A 15,855-nucleotide genomic window follows, 5' to 3' on the forward strand; every position below is an offset into this window, starting at 1 on the left:
TAGATAGAACTAAGAGATCAGAAGTAACTGGTATGTATGTATGTATATGTGTGTGTTTGTGTGTTAAGAAGATTTTATTAAATAGATAGAACTAAGAGATCAGAAGTAACTGGTATGTATGTATGTATATGTGTGTGTTTGTGTGTTAAGAAGATTTTATTAAATAGATAGAACTAAGAGATCAGAAGTAACTGGTATGTATGTATGTATATGTGTGTGTTTGTGTGTTAAGAAGATTTTATTAAATTCAAAAAATTAACTTCATTTTGCTTTTTGTTGTGTCGAAAAGTATGGGAATGTATCAATCTTGTTGATTTACCTCTTTTTTTTCATCCTAAATATTTTTTTGCAACAATGGATTTTTGATACTGGACACCACAGTCTGGCCAGTTATTTCACGGAACTTTTCACACCCAGATATCAACAGTGATTATATTTAACACCACAGTATAGTTTTGTTGTGCTTTACACGATTATTTTATTTATTTATTAATGTTGTTTCGATACATAAAGATATAAATCCTTTTTTATAACAAAATATCGTTTTCTATCGAAATAATTCAGGGCAGGGCCTGGCCTAGTGGTTAGCGTATCTGGACTGTGAATCTGTCAATTCATGGTTCGTGACTCGTTCCTGCGGAAATTTATTCCACTATTCGATTCGACCGAAGAATACTAAAAACTACTGGAAGACATGTACTCCAACAAACTAGAGGGAAGACAGCTAGTGGGATTTAACCGTCACTCTTATAATACACCAACGACCACAAAGTACGGGGACGCGAAACACGGAACGTGAGATACACAGTCCGACACGCTAACCACTGGGCCAAGCTCAGACGGACATTTATGCATCTTTGTTTAGCTATGCGTACACTGTTTCAAAACATCTTATGCCAAAAAGTCTAGGTGTCATTTTCTGCAGAGTTTATAACCATAAGCAATATGTAACATTAAAAAAAAAAATTACTCTTCATGAAAACTAGTTTTTTATGTGATTTCTGGTTTGGAAATAGTTATGGGCAAAATATTGTTTTTTGCGTTAACTCACCTTTTTAAGGCATAAACAAATTAGTTTAATTACTGTGCATGATAAATACTCAGAATTAATTCAAAGTATTGGAATATTTATAAAATGTAAATTTTCGGCAAAATAATTAGCACTGACATATTTTTCTTGGTTTCGTAACCCAGAATAAAAAAAAATAACAGTGGAGACAGAAATTAAAACAAAATCAATAAAAACCTTTCCTGATGTATGCCTGTAATAATATCCTCACTTACCCCTGTTTCTAAGATTATTGTTAGGAAATAAAAGATAGAAAATTTTAAAATTTCTTGTAGAATGCATTCGTCATATCGTGTATCAAATGATAAGGGCAAGAGAGAAGTTATCGGATAATTTATTTGAAAATCTTTATCCCATCCTGTCTTGGATTTTCTTTGTATAATTTAGTCCATTTCAAATAATGATTTATCATCCACCTGATCAAATGAAGGATTAGCTGGTCACATTAATGTATACCAAGAAATTTTTTAACGACATTTGAACTATGGTAGTAAACACTTCTAATCTCCTCCTCGGTTTAAATTCTAGTTAGTTGATGAGTAAACTTGTGACGGTTATCTCGTTGTTACAGGTTACTGTGACGCAGCAAGCGGCCTGAATGAAGTGACTGTCACGGTTAATGGGCGATATGCAAGTGATGGATAGTCATATCAGTCAGGAAACAAGTAGCCTAACAGTAAATAATGGTATAACTTGAGATACATTCACATCATGTGAGTAAGAACTAGTGTTTACTCTAGTCGTGTGGAAAAATCATCTTATTTTTACAGTACTCCAGTCTGTGGAAAACTGACTTCTAATAATCTTATCTTTACAGTACTCCAGTCTGTGGAAAACTGACTTCTAATGATCTCACCTTAACAATACTTTAATTTGTGGAAACTGGCTTCTAATTATCTTACCTTTACAATACTCTAGTCTGTGTAAAACTGACTTCTAATGATCTCACCTTTACAATACTCTAGTCTGTGTAAAACTGACTTCTAATGATCTCACCTTTACAATACTCTAGTCTGTGTAAAACTGACTTCTAATGATCTCACCTTTACAATACTCTAGTCTGTGTAAAAACTGACTTCTAATGATCTCACCTTTACAATACTTTAATCTGTGGAAAACTGACTTCTAATTGTCTTACCTTTACAATACTCTAGTCGTGTGGAAAACTGACTTCTAATGATTTTACCTTTACAATACTCCAGTCTGTGGACAAGTAACTTTTAATGATCTTACCTTTACAATACTCTAGTCTGTGGAAAACTGACTTTTAATTATCTTACCTTTACAATACTCTAGTCATGTGGAAAACTGACTTCTAATAATCTTATATTTACAATACTTTGGTCTGTGGAAAACCGACTTCCAATGATCTTACCTCTAAAACATTCTAGTCGTGTGGAAAAAAAACGGATAATCAGCTTATCTTTACAATAATGGAACTTTGATAATCCTGTGATGAAAGAAAGAACTCAGTTATGTTGAACATAGTTCATGTAAATAAAACAAAAACGTAAATTATGACACCAGAAAAACTGGTCCAAAATAACATAAGAAGATCAAAACTAAAGACACCTAGTAAAACGACACTCTCATACCTCTTTCTTGCACCTTTCAAGTTGTAATATCATTTCCGTAAGATATAGGTGTCAATAAGATGTAGGTGTCAATCCTCTTTACATGTTCAGTGATTCGGGTTTGTTTAGTAAATAATGGGGAACATTTTAATTTTACTAGTGTAATATGACTATTAACACTTTAGGTGTTTATTCGTATTACATAAATACAATACATAATATCTGTCCTCAAATTGAATGGAAACATCTTTTCCTATTCTTTTATTCGCTGCATAGTGAAAAATATAAGTGAAAGTTTTATAGGCTTTTCAATTTCATTAATTCGTAGCATACTATGTAGATAAAGTATATTTTAAGATAAGCGTCAGAGAATATAAAATAAGTTATTTGTTGATTCAGCGTTTTAAAGTGGTAAACGAATATCAAGAGAGTCAACTGCGCCAAAGCAACATGACGTGCACGTGTTTATGATTAACGTCAGATCAGCCTAATAAAGCAATGTGCTGAACAGAAAGCTATATGCAACTTGTTTAAAGACTTGTTCAATGTGTGGAGCACGTGTTTTTGATTGATGCTAGACTTGTGTAGAGAACGTGCTATACACCGATGAGTGGATAAGAAAACTGAATCAACACTATTAATAACTAATAGTTTGTGAAACAACTCCAAACACAAATGAACAAAACAAAAAGAGACTCAGAGTTTAACACTTCAGATTCGATAATGCAAGTGGACACATTAACTACAATAAAGGATGTTAAACTATTTATTAATTACCCTTGTTATTTTGTTATTAAAATAATAGTTTATAAAAACATGGTTAAGTAAAAATTGGATATACTCGAAATGTAATCTTACTCATTATTAAAAACTACAGTCATACTCCTTCTTGTATCATGCTAAGACATAAGTAGCTGAATGCATCCTCTCAGATTACCTAACAATCAAGTGACAACCCAAGATGAAAATTACATCATTAAACCCAACCAATCTGAATCAGGAAGCTACATTTCATATTTTTATTCAATTTCTAGATACATTTTGTCCACAGCTGATAGACTACTTTAGCTTCAGTAAACAAACACGTTAATTGCCTACTAAGAATGATTATTTTCATCTGATTTTTTTTCAAAAACTGAAATGGTAAAGCCATAGCTGTAAATCCGGTTCCATTAACAGGAAGTCGTGATAGAAGCCTTTTAACAGCGCAAAATATTTAAAGACATATGAAGAAACATGAAATCAAATTGTGTGTTATCTATAAACAAGTATAGAGATCAGAAACTTTGCACTAGTGACCTTATGAAGGTCAGCCAACCAACAGCCTGAATAACGCTTTTACAACCCGCCCACAGTTGAAAATGCGGAACATATTCAATGAAATCACGTCTCTATCTCGGACCTTTTAGTCTGCAACCCAACACGCTAACCACTAGGCCACGACCAGCCCATCCATAAGACACACGTGATTCTTGTATAAGAGATTATGTGCACTACGTGTAGGCATCATAAGTGTTGCTTAGCAGAGGTAATCAGGGATCATAAGTACATTAAAATAACAGTCAACAGGATTATAAACCTCAATTTTTCTAAACAGGAGTCATAAGTTCTCTAAAATAAAGTAACAATATATCATAAGTCTCATTAATTAAATGTAACAAGTATCATAATATTCGAGGACAACATATTAATATTTTGATTGAATGGGTTAATTAAATACCTATGTTTTCAGGACGTAATTGAAATATCAGATTATTTAGTAACAAGTGGAAACTATTTTTTGCAAGTAAACGTTATCTAGTATGTATTTTTTTTTCAAAAGTGATGTCAACAAGATATATTTATCTATCCACTTGACCCAATAAAACACGTGTTAAAACTCAAAATAACTGTTGTGTAGGTGCCAGATGTAGTCAGTCTTTTACATTTACTTCCACGTCGTTACAGTCCATGTCACCATGTTTGGTCATTCTCTATCTGACACCCGTGCATCTTGAAAATAGCCTTGTAACGTAGATTTATTCCAAAACACTCCGTCGTGAGACTGTTACTTCCAAAGCACACAACTCATCCCTTCGTACTTTCGGTGATCCATCTAGTGCATGAGGACGACGGTTTGTTAACACCCGTTTCAACAGTCTGATTGCACAGATATCAATAGGCACTGCATCTGGAAACTTACTTGGTAATCCTTTGCTTGAAACAGCTTGAATACCTGGAGCTGCTTGAAATATGCGACACTTGAAGAGTATATCATGAAAGCAACTTGTACATGTTACTTGTGGTATGTTTTCATTCAAAAACCTATCTTGATCATGTCGTGCTGTTGCCTGGGGCACGTGGACTGAATTTGCCACTGACTTTTGTGTTCATGCATTTTCACGTGTTAAAAGATGCCGCATTTTGCTTACCATGGCTTGGATCACCAAGCCTCTTTCTGAATAGTTCTGGTACCCCGAGTTGATCCATATTATTTTGTTTACCAATGCAATTAAGTAGGGAGTATATCCCTATCTTGGAAATGCTAAATCTCTGCTCTGAACGCATCTTTATGATCTAAGTGTATGAATATTTTGCGTCAGAAAGGACTGTTACATATCCTCATGGTATGCAGGAATATCAAAGTTCTCCTAACATCTATAGTAATATAATTTGTTTAAATTATTGATTATTTAGTTTTCACACTGTTATGGCGGCAATACGTGGTCCAAGGTGTCTAATATTATCTTGTTTTAGCCATCTCAACTCTTTATTCTTTTTTCACTGACATCATCTGCCCGCAACTATATCTAAGTGTATATTGAGCCTAGATTAGAACTGGAACATCCTTTGCTGGTCGAAATATGACGTCAACTGTATCTGATAGCTTACCTATGCTATTAGGGAAAAGAGGTCACAAAGTGACGCTGTTCGCTGGACAAAGAAAACAAATTCATGTTTGGAATACAGACGATTTCTTTGTATCAGTTTTGCTCCTAGTTTTTGCAGAAAGAAGACCTTTCAAAGTTAGTTCAACATTTAGTGTTGAAGTAATCCATATTTCAGCATTTAATGTTGAGGCAATCCATCTTGTGAGATTGACGGTCACATAACTTGGTGTGATGACTGTCCATTGTTACACGTGAACACGTGCTCAGCTTTAAGCGTTTCTGTGTTGAAACAAATAAAAATTTTGTTCGTTTTATTTAATGAGTCCACGTTTTCTTAGTTCCGTTATTTTCACTCCAACATCGAAAACTCAGTCGAATACTCTCACTCTGGAAGTAAAGTTTGGAGACGACTTGGATAGGTAGTGAAAGAAATATTATTACAAATGCACAACATCAAGAAACTTTATTATAAATGTATAAATTATGATGACATAAGCTTATCGAAATGTTCTACTTTTGTAATAAAGTGTCTTTCACTACCCATTCAAGGTTTATTTTCTAAAAAATGGGTTTCTCATCATCACGTTCTTGGGAAGTTCAATTAAATCACTGGATCAAATATTCAGCTATTCGCGAGTATTTCTATCAGAGAAAGTTGTCAGGAAATCAGTTTCATCTGAATATACCACATCATTCCCATAGATGAAAACTTGTCGATGTCATCACACTAACAACTAATCTCAAAATGTACTTCTCAGATATTCCCTTCCATCTCAACTTTATATCGGTGATGGTTGTCACGTGACTTGCTAATTTGCATATTCAAAATCGTTTTAATATAACTTACTCAAGCCTCTGTAATCAGGATAAGTAATATTTCAAGTTTGAATCCAGTATATTTAATGAATAAATTATGCTAGGCATACCAATCGCACCCCAGTGGCAAACCGGTGTGTCTGTGGACGTACAATGCTATAACGCCCGTGGTGGGCAGAGCACAGATCGCCCTTTGTGTAGCTTTGTGCTTAACTACAAACAAATAAACAAAGCATACCAATGTGCAAAATAGCAAAGAAATTCACTGAGCATATGGAAACATAAAGAAGTTACATTTGCTTATAGTACCCTCCACAATTCAATAGGGTAATGAATATTGAAAACACGTTTTTGTACATACCTAAGTACTCAAGTAGGGAAATTCTAGCTGGTTAAATATAATATATATGTTCCAAACGGAAATTGTATGTGTTGGCTGATGTTGATAGTTTATAAATGAACCGTATAATAAAGATATCAAATCACTTTCAAGTATGTTTAAGTATATACGTGATTGTACTGAATATTAATGATTTTAGTATATAGTGGTGATATAAGCGAAAATAGATTGAAAATATTAGAATTCCATACTTTTTGAATAGTTTGATTTGTTGTTGTTAAGCACATAGCTACACATTAGGCTATCTGCGCTATGCCCACTGCGGGTATCGAAGCCCAATTTTTATCGTTATAAACCCTATCCGCTGAGTCATCGGGTGTGGGGGGCGCACAGTGTTTTAAACCGCTGTATTTACATATGAGGCTACAATAAAAAAAGGTGCTAAAACTTTCAAATCGTTACGTAACCATTCTTCGTGTGTGTTCAATATCTCTCCAAAGTTATGATACAGGAAAACCACGTTATATGGAGATCTGGAACCTCTGTTCAATCTCTCGTATGATTCGTTTGCATGCAGCAATAGTTTCCACTCAACCGTGAAATAAATCAACCATGAAACAAATCAACCGTGAACCAAATTTCATTCACGCTTAATCAATATCAGAGTAACATAATTAGGACCTTTTTTCTTTACTCCATCGATCGTTTAAAAAAAAAGTTATAACTGAAAATTTTAAAGCTTGTATTACTTGACTTTGAATTTACTTAATAAATTCATTTCATGTTGAGTGACATTTGTTTCGTGATGTTAAGTGAGTTTGTAGCAGTCAGTACCTCTTCTCAGGCAGAGCTGAGACGATGTCTACACGACAATCACGTAACTAACGTCTTACTTAACGATAAATACGTTGTCACGCGCACGCTAATTGAAGTATAAACAATACTTATCACTGTCAGGAGCTGATTAAGTGGTCGTCAATGCTATCTTTTCTTTCTTAACAGCAGGTGGAACTAACTGTTTGACATCAAATTTCGCAGAACTCACGGGTCTAAATCTTTCGGGTTTGAAATGATTTTGTTAGTTATATAGTAGGATTTTTTGTCAGTTACTTCTTTGTGTCTATTCTCTCCTTTTCTTTAACGATTCTAGTAATTACATTCGTAACAAGAAACAAAACTTTCTCTAAACACCCTGCATTAAGTAGACCAGCCAAAGGAGGAGCTTGGGTACAACCGAACACTTGTACTTGTTTTCTGTTTTATTTCCTAGTTGTACTGTATATCTTGAGCTTGTGTAATGTGCCATCTTATGATGTACTAGACCGAGCATTTGTAGTTGTTTTCTATTTTATTTCCTAGTTGTATATCATCAACTTGTGTAATGTTTCATCTTATGATATACTAGACCGAGCATTTGTAGTTGTTTTCTATTTTATTTCCTAGTTATATATCATCAACTTGTGTAATGTTTCATCTTATGATGTACTAGACGAGCATTTGTAGTTGTTTTCTATTTTATTTCCTAGTTGTATATCATCAACTTGTGTAATGTTTCATCTTATGATATACTAGACCGAACATCTGTAGTTGTTTTCTATTTTATTTCCTAGTTGTATATCATCAACTTGTGTAATGTTTCATCTTATGATATACTAGACCGAACATTTGTAGTTGTTTTCTGTTTTATTTCCTAGTTGTATATCTTCAGCTTGTGTAATGTTTCATCTTATGATGTACCAGACCGAACATTTGTAGTTGTTTTCTATTTTATTTCCTAGTTGTATATCATCAACTTGTGTAATGTTTCATCTTATGATGTACTAGACTATCGTCTTGATTGTGTCAGAAAAGTGACTAAGGTATCTACTAATGTTTGGAATTGAAGTATTGTAAAAAGCCTACAGAAATACGTAAAAAAAGTGTTCATAAAAGCTATTTAAAATATTATCAACAGATTTAAAAACACTATTTGGAAATATTACGGTCAGATGACTTAATGTATTGTCAGACAGAGTTGTAAACTGCCTATTAACCGACTTCAGTTTCGATTTTAATGATTCGTACCAGAATTATGTCATTAGTTAAAGATTAACATTTCAGTCAGGACTCGTTTCACCTAAAGCTGGTTTAAACGACTAGATCATATTTACTATTATGACTTGTGTTTTATTTCTGCCAAGTTTACAAAGTTTCTGTTTTATTTCTTAGGAACTATAGCACCTTCGTTCAGTCCAATTTAAAGGTTGTATTTATCTTTTACTGTTAATATTATAAATTTAGATTCTTAAAAAAATCCTAATTATTAATATGCTATTGAGTTATAGCCACATTTTGTTTTTCTTCCAACGCCTTATAATATTTTTTTATTGTTTATTCTGTAACTCTTGTAAGTAATAAAGACACAAAGATAAAGCCCAGAAATACGATGAAAGTTAAATTCTTATAGGTGATGGTGTGAAACGTAACTGATGTGTCACGATTTATGAATTAGTTTTATAGGTTATGGTATGAAGCGTAACTGATGTGTAAAGATTGATGAATCATTTTTATAGGTGATGGTGTGAAACGTAGCTGATGTGTCATGATTGATGAATCATTTTATAGGTGATGGTGTGAAACGTAGCTGATGTGTCATTATTGATGAATCATTTTTATAGGTGATGGTGTGAAACGTAGCTGATGTGTCATTATTGATGAATCATTTTTATAGGTGATGGTGTGAAACGTAGCTGATGTGTCATGATTGATGAATCATTTTATAGGTGATGGTGTGAAACGTAGCTGATGTGTCATGATTGATGAATCATTTTTATAGGTTATGGTGTGAAACGTAGCTGATGTGTCATGACTGATGAATCTTCATTTCATGCAAATACTTGAGCGCATAATAGCAATTTTTACGCCTTAAGATTTTATTGTCTGAAAATATGTTTTCATGCAATAATTAGCTAAAATATCTAAGAAGACCGGAAACAGCAAACATCTAGAAATGTTAGAACTTTTTCATTATAGTTTCCAGATTTATGGACTATATTAGAATGTCATAACTTATGTTGCCATAGACAAGTTTCATATTCATAATGATTTTCTAACAGCGCAAGCATAATAAGAGATTGTTGTATAACTTATATAGCAAATATTAGAGATGCCTAAGGATCAGGCCGACAATAACTCTGCCCTGCATACGTATTACAGGATTATGGTATCAGAGTATAAGAGTAAAGCGTACACTGAGTGTTTCTCAATATCACGATGAAACGTGTCAGATAAAAGTAACAAATTTCTCATTGTATGACTTTCAAATCAAACACACGCATAAAGAAAGCCACAATTTAAATTTAATTTCACCTGTTCTTCGGAAATCTTGAAATGGTAAAAGAACGCGTGTTAAACAAAAAAGCTGTTATACTTTACGGCAAAACTAAAACCCCAACAATTATTTGTTTGTTCGTTGTTAAGCACAAAAGCTACATAATGGGCTAACTATGTCTGCCAACCGCAGGTATTGAAACCCGTCTTCTAGCGTTATAATCCCTTATGCTTACCGCTGAGCCAATGGGGGACAAACCCAGACAAGATTCCTAGCTTTTGATTTGAGCATTCTTCACTACTTATAATTATTATTATTATTTGGGGAACAATTCTGAAGATATTTGGCACTTCAATGTTCTAATATGGGTTTTAGGTCGTTATTTATTTATCTTATTGAATCTAATCCTATATACGTCAGTAACGATCTCTATTTTCTGATTGGTTGTACCTGGAATTATGTTCTTGTCTCATTTGTCTGAGATTAACACACTCTCACGTGAGATTATATGTATGCTTTAATTATTGACTGGCTGTTGAATCCACTTGCCGTAGTATATTTCTTGGAGACTATTTTTTGGTATTATAAAACAGTCCAGTTTGTAGTAGCTTACGTGAAAACAATGGTGTTAATTTTTTTTAAAAAAAAGGTCACTATGTAATAACAAAGCAATCCGATCAAATCATTCACATGAAATCGTGTTTATCATCTAGAAATGTCGAGATAACTTGGAAAATTAGATTTTTGCCTCACATAACTTTCGTGTAAGCCATCGTTTTTTCAATATTAAGAATTACCAATGAATGTGGCGACTGTTCCGTATTAGAGTTTTAAATGGTCTGAAATTGAGTTAACTGATAATTTAGATTTAGTAGTTCAATTGTACTTAAATAAAAGCCGATATAAAATCAGTTTGTAATACTTGCCAACAAGATTGATACACACAGTTTTCTTTTTAACACAAATACATTTTAATATACACACAACAATACAATTTACAATAACAGTTATTACAAATAGTTATTATAAACAATGATTTACAAACAAAAGTTTCATAAACTTACAAACAATATAAAGTTTTCTTTCTAGACTGGAACTTCCTTGATATCTTATCGAGGGTTCACGATGAGCGAGTTAATTACGAGTTGATGTAGGTATATTTCACTGAACGGGAAGCTAGCTAGCCTTGTCCTTTGCCACACACGAATTTATATAATGTCTTCGTAAAAATACTAGTGTCCAATGTGAATCCACTGAAGTTAAATGGTTTGTAATATTCGAAATTTATAAATATTCCTGGTCAAATATCTGAAATTTTCCGATTGATAAGCGTTATAACACGACCCAAAAACTGAGATGGATTCTAGCCAGGTTCTGGGTTAGATATTGTTATTATTGTACTGTCTGTGAAATGTGTCATCAAAACCAGTAAGTTTTCATTACAATTAAGCACATTTATTATGGGATAAATTCTCAATTTATTTTTCTAGCATGGATATTACACAGGCAGAAATAACGATATACTAGCAAGTTGGTGCAAAAAAAGGGCGTTCCGATGTGTGAATTTTTATCAAATCTGTTGCACACCAGTTCGCAAACCAGGTTATATATATTCAGTATTTCCATTTTGACAATATTCTACGTAAGATTACGTCTTTAAACCAATAGTACATATTAATTATAGAAAATGTATATTGTTTTAAGTTGTTTGATGAACGAAACATAACAGTAATGTTAAGGAGTTTTTATCAGTACAATACATGAATGAAAAGGGAATATTTCCAAATGGCTATTAATTTGCGTATTTAGGATAGACGAAAATACAGAAAATAAAATTTCAAACATTACATTGATTTTAACTCTTACAAGTAATAATATTGTTCAATTTTAAAAGTTTAGTAAAACTTTACATTACAAAAGACCTTTGAGTCCATGTGAACAGTTTCATTGTTGAAGCTTTGTAATTAAAGCTGAATCAATTAGGCATCATCACTGGTCATCGCAATTATGAAGAACATTTGCTTGGACGTGTTGTCAATTATACAGATTTATGTTTCTATAAATCATACGTTATGTCAATAAAATGTTAACGAAATTTATGTTATATTAATGATATTAGTCCCATTAATTGTGATAATAATTAATATATATACCTATAATTATATTACTAAAATTACGATGAAATACAATTATAGCAATTTAACATCAAAGGGCAGGCAATTGTCATTTTACTCTCTGGTGTAATTCCTTCTGAAACATTAGCTCACATGATCCAACCAGCGAATCACCTAACGTACTTAGCTTACCAAAATAAGATTTTCAGTTTGACATTTTCTTATCTTCAAACTTCAGTCTTATCTTCATCTTTTTATTCTTATAACGCGCACATTTAATTTTCTTCAACAATTCCAATCTTCTCTCTAATTAGTTTTCAGCACGGGTTGTTAATAAGTAACTTACAAAAACCATTATCGAAGACTGAACCTGATTAATAATATATTTAAGCCATAAATCTTATATACTATTTCCAAATTATCTTCTTTTGGCAATTTTTTTATCTTAGACAATAAAGCCTCTTTTAATCAACGTAAAATAATATTTTCAAAATATGGTTAGTTTATACAGCTACCCTACCACAGGTCCTTTATCTGACTCCCTTTCGATCGTAAGACTACCAGGGTGGAAAAATCTAAGTGACTTAGTTTTATTCGTGATGAGAGAATTCTGGAATGTTTCCCGCTCCTGTAGCTATACATTACGTTTATCATTAATAGATAGAGCAGACAGCTTTCCTTTCACATGTATGTGGAAATACAAATAGTACAAATAATGTGTTACATGAAAAATCTAAGTGACTAAGTTTTATTCGTGATGAGAGAATTCTGGAATGTTTCCCGCTCCTGTAGCTATAAATTACGTTTATCATTAATAGATAGAGCAGACAGCTTTCCTTTCACATGTATGTGGAAATACAACTAGTACAAATAATGTGTTACATGAAGAAATACCGAACATTTTGTATAGAAATGTAAAATTTGGATAGTTTTTAGAAGAATTAAATCATGCACGAATCAAACACATTTAAAATATTGAGAAATTGCTGATAAATTAGTTGATAAAGGTTGTATTTTCTCAACATATGATAAACAAGAAAGTTCACGAACTTAAATTCCACACTAAGGGACTGAATTGGTTTATTTTCTCCACCCATTTCTAGTTCTTTTATTATTCATAAATTAATCAAAACCAGTTTAATGTAAATTTAGCGTGATTCAAATATAAAACCTTAATAACTATTTCATTTTTTATAAGCTTGAGGTCGCAGTCAACCCGATTTGTATTTAACTTTATGGTATTTTCTGTATAAGAACTTGGTAAATAAGCTACGAGAATCCTACACTATATTAACTTGTGAAATACAGTTTCTAATGTCACTTATGTGTATAACAGAAAACTCAACGATGTCTGGAGTGTATCATCTTCTAAAGATACTCGAAGTTTAACTCAGTAATTTTTTAGATCAAGTACGTTAGATATCAACAAAAGAATTTCTCACATGAGATCCGGGGTCAAAGAAAAAGTTGTCAACAATTTGGATGAGATTTCCGTAGAAAAACAATACTAGAACATTAGTTACTCCGTATAGAATGTGATAAGAAAATAATTGAAGTTGCTGTATAAGGACAATAAAATGTTAAATAAATAACTTCATGTAAAATATGATCAATTACTCTTTAACACAGTAAGTTTGGTGTTTTTATTCATTAATAATAACCAATGAATTTAAAATTATGTGTAAAAATGAAAAGTTTAAAACGTTGTTTCGCTCACTCTAACTAATCTCGATGTGTGAGCTGAATTTTAAGAATATTTTTTTCTAATTTTTCAGAAAAAAATGCCATTTTATTCTATATGTATATATGTAATGATTTTTCAATGTTTGTTGGTATTGTTTTGTTTTATTTAGTGCAAAGCTACACAATTGGCTATCTGCACTCCTTCCACTGCGAGGAATTAAGTCTCGGATTTTATCGTTTTAAGTACATAAACTTACCGCTGAGCCACAGGGGGACTTTCTATTTTGATAATTAACTAACTGAAATCATAATGGTTGGAGACGGCTTGAATGGGTAATGAAGAAAAACTTTAATATAAGTTTAACATAACAGCGAGTGTACAACGTTTCGACAAGGTTTTGTTATCATCAGGTACCATCAGGTAACTGAAATAATGTTTTTTCACGATCAGGCCATTCTCTAATATTGTGTTAATGGTAATTTTACTATAAATGTTACCTTTCTACAACGAATTCTTTTAAAAATATAAGTGTTCTACGTCTCCGGTTACTTTTAGGCTATCTTTGCCTTTCCATGAGACTGATAGCAAAGAGTATAACAACCGACTGGCCACTGAAAAGCCAACATTCAGAGGAAAAGATGAAATGGTCAGTAATTGTTTCACCTCGTTTATGACTGAAGTAACTGAAATCTCAATTTTCCTTTGTGTTAAGTTCCGTTGTCAAATTAATCCGTCAGTCCAGTTCCGTCTTTCAGCTAGAAGAGTTTAGTTTTAGTCCTTATCCAGTGTAGTTTTTGTTTAAGTTGTTTAGAGTTCTATATTACATGAAAGATAATTAAAGATCATTATTACCATTAGTGTGAAGATTAAGTGATTTAGTAAGAATAAGTACAGAACAACACAGTTTTGTAAATGGTGTTCTTTATTTAAAGTTTAATTTTGTAGCTTACATTTCTTTTCGTTCAACTTCTGCATTTAGGCACTCAATATGTTTTTTTAATTTCTTAAACTTAACTTTACAGAAATTACAGACCACGATGATTTAGGAATTTGGCCTCCACCTTTTCACGAGCTCAATCCTCTCGAACCTCCAGTCATTGAAACAGGAATAAAACAGAAACATTTTTGTACTTTTTCTACTTACGTAGAATAACTCAATATAGAATATTCCTGACGCCAGTGTGAAAGTTAATGTCATAAAAACAAACAATTCCTGAAGTGAAAATTCAATAAGTTCGTTTCATCTCTCCATCTGTTTTAGTCCTAAATCCAACTTTGACAGAACGTTTAAGCTGGTTAAAATGTTGGGAAAAAGGGAGACCTCCTTTGTGTGTGTTAATAGAGAAGTTATAGTGTTTGTGTCCCTTTAAGATTAATAGTAAATTGACAAAAACGTCTTTTAAACATAATAAAGTCTTTTTTTCAGACCGATGTTCTGTTGAAACATAATATGTTCTCCAAAATAAAATCACTTAAAATGTTTGTCAAACTACTATTATATTTAACGTGTTTTCGAACATTAGCAGTCCAAGAATTAAATGTTTTAACATTGCTGAGATTGTATGCAGTACAAGTGATTTCTCTAGTAATTGTATTGTCAGAGAAAAGTCGTTAGTGGACAGTGATGATTTCAGAAGTATAGCAGCGCCGCACTTAATTACAGAGGTGACATTTTTAAAACGGGTGGAAGGTAAAACCAGATGTGCTTTTAATGGTCATCAACTTGGAGAAATATATCTATATGTATAGCTAATACGTGAATTTTTTTATTATATTTAGGATAATAAGTATCAAAAAAATATTTGTTTTTTAAACTAAACTTTTTCTTATTTTTATTTGCGATGTATTTTTAATATTTATTCATATTACTTCTTAATATCAGTCTTTCTTTGCTGTTTTTCCTGATTTCTTTGTTTGCCATATCCCCTTTTATGTTCTATATCTTTACAGAAGAAATCACTTTCACACCTCAAACATTCTACTTATAGAAATGAATAAAAACCCTATAACCCAAGCGCTTTCGAAAGGTGGACCTTTCTTCTTCAGATGCAAACAGTTTGCCCCTGAAGAAGAAAGGT

Source organism: Limulus polyphemus, unplaced genomic scaffold (genome assembly GCF_000517525.1).
Source record: "Limulus polyphemus unplaced genomic scaffold, Limulus_polyphemus-2.1.2 Scaffold369, whole genome shotgun sequence".
NCBI lineage: Eukaryota > Metazoa > Arthropoda > Merostomata > Xiphosura > Limulidae > Limulus > Limulus polyphemus.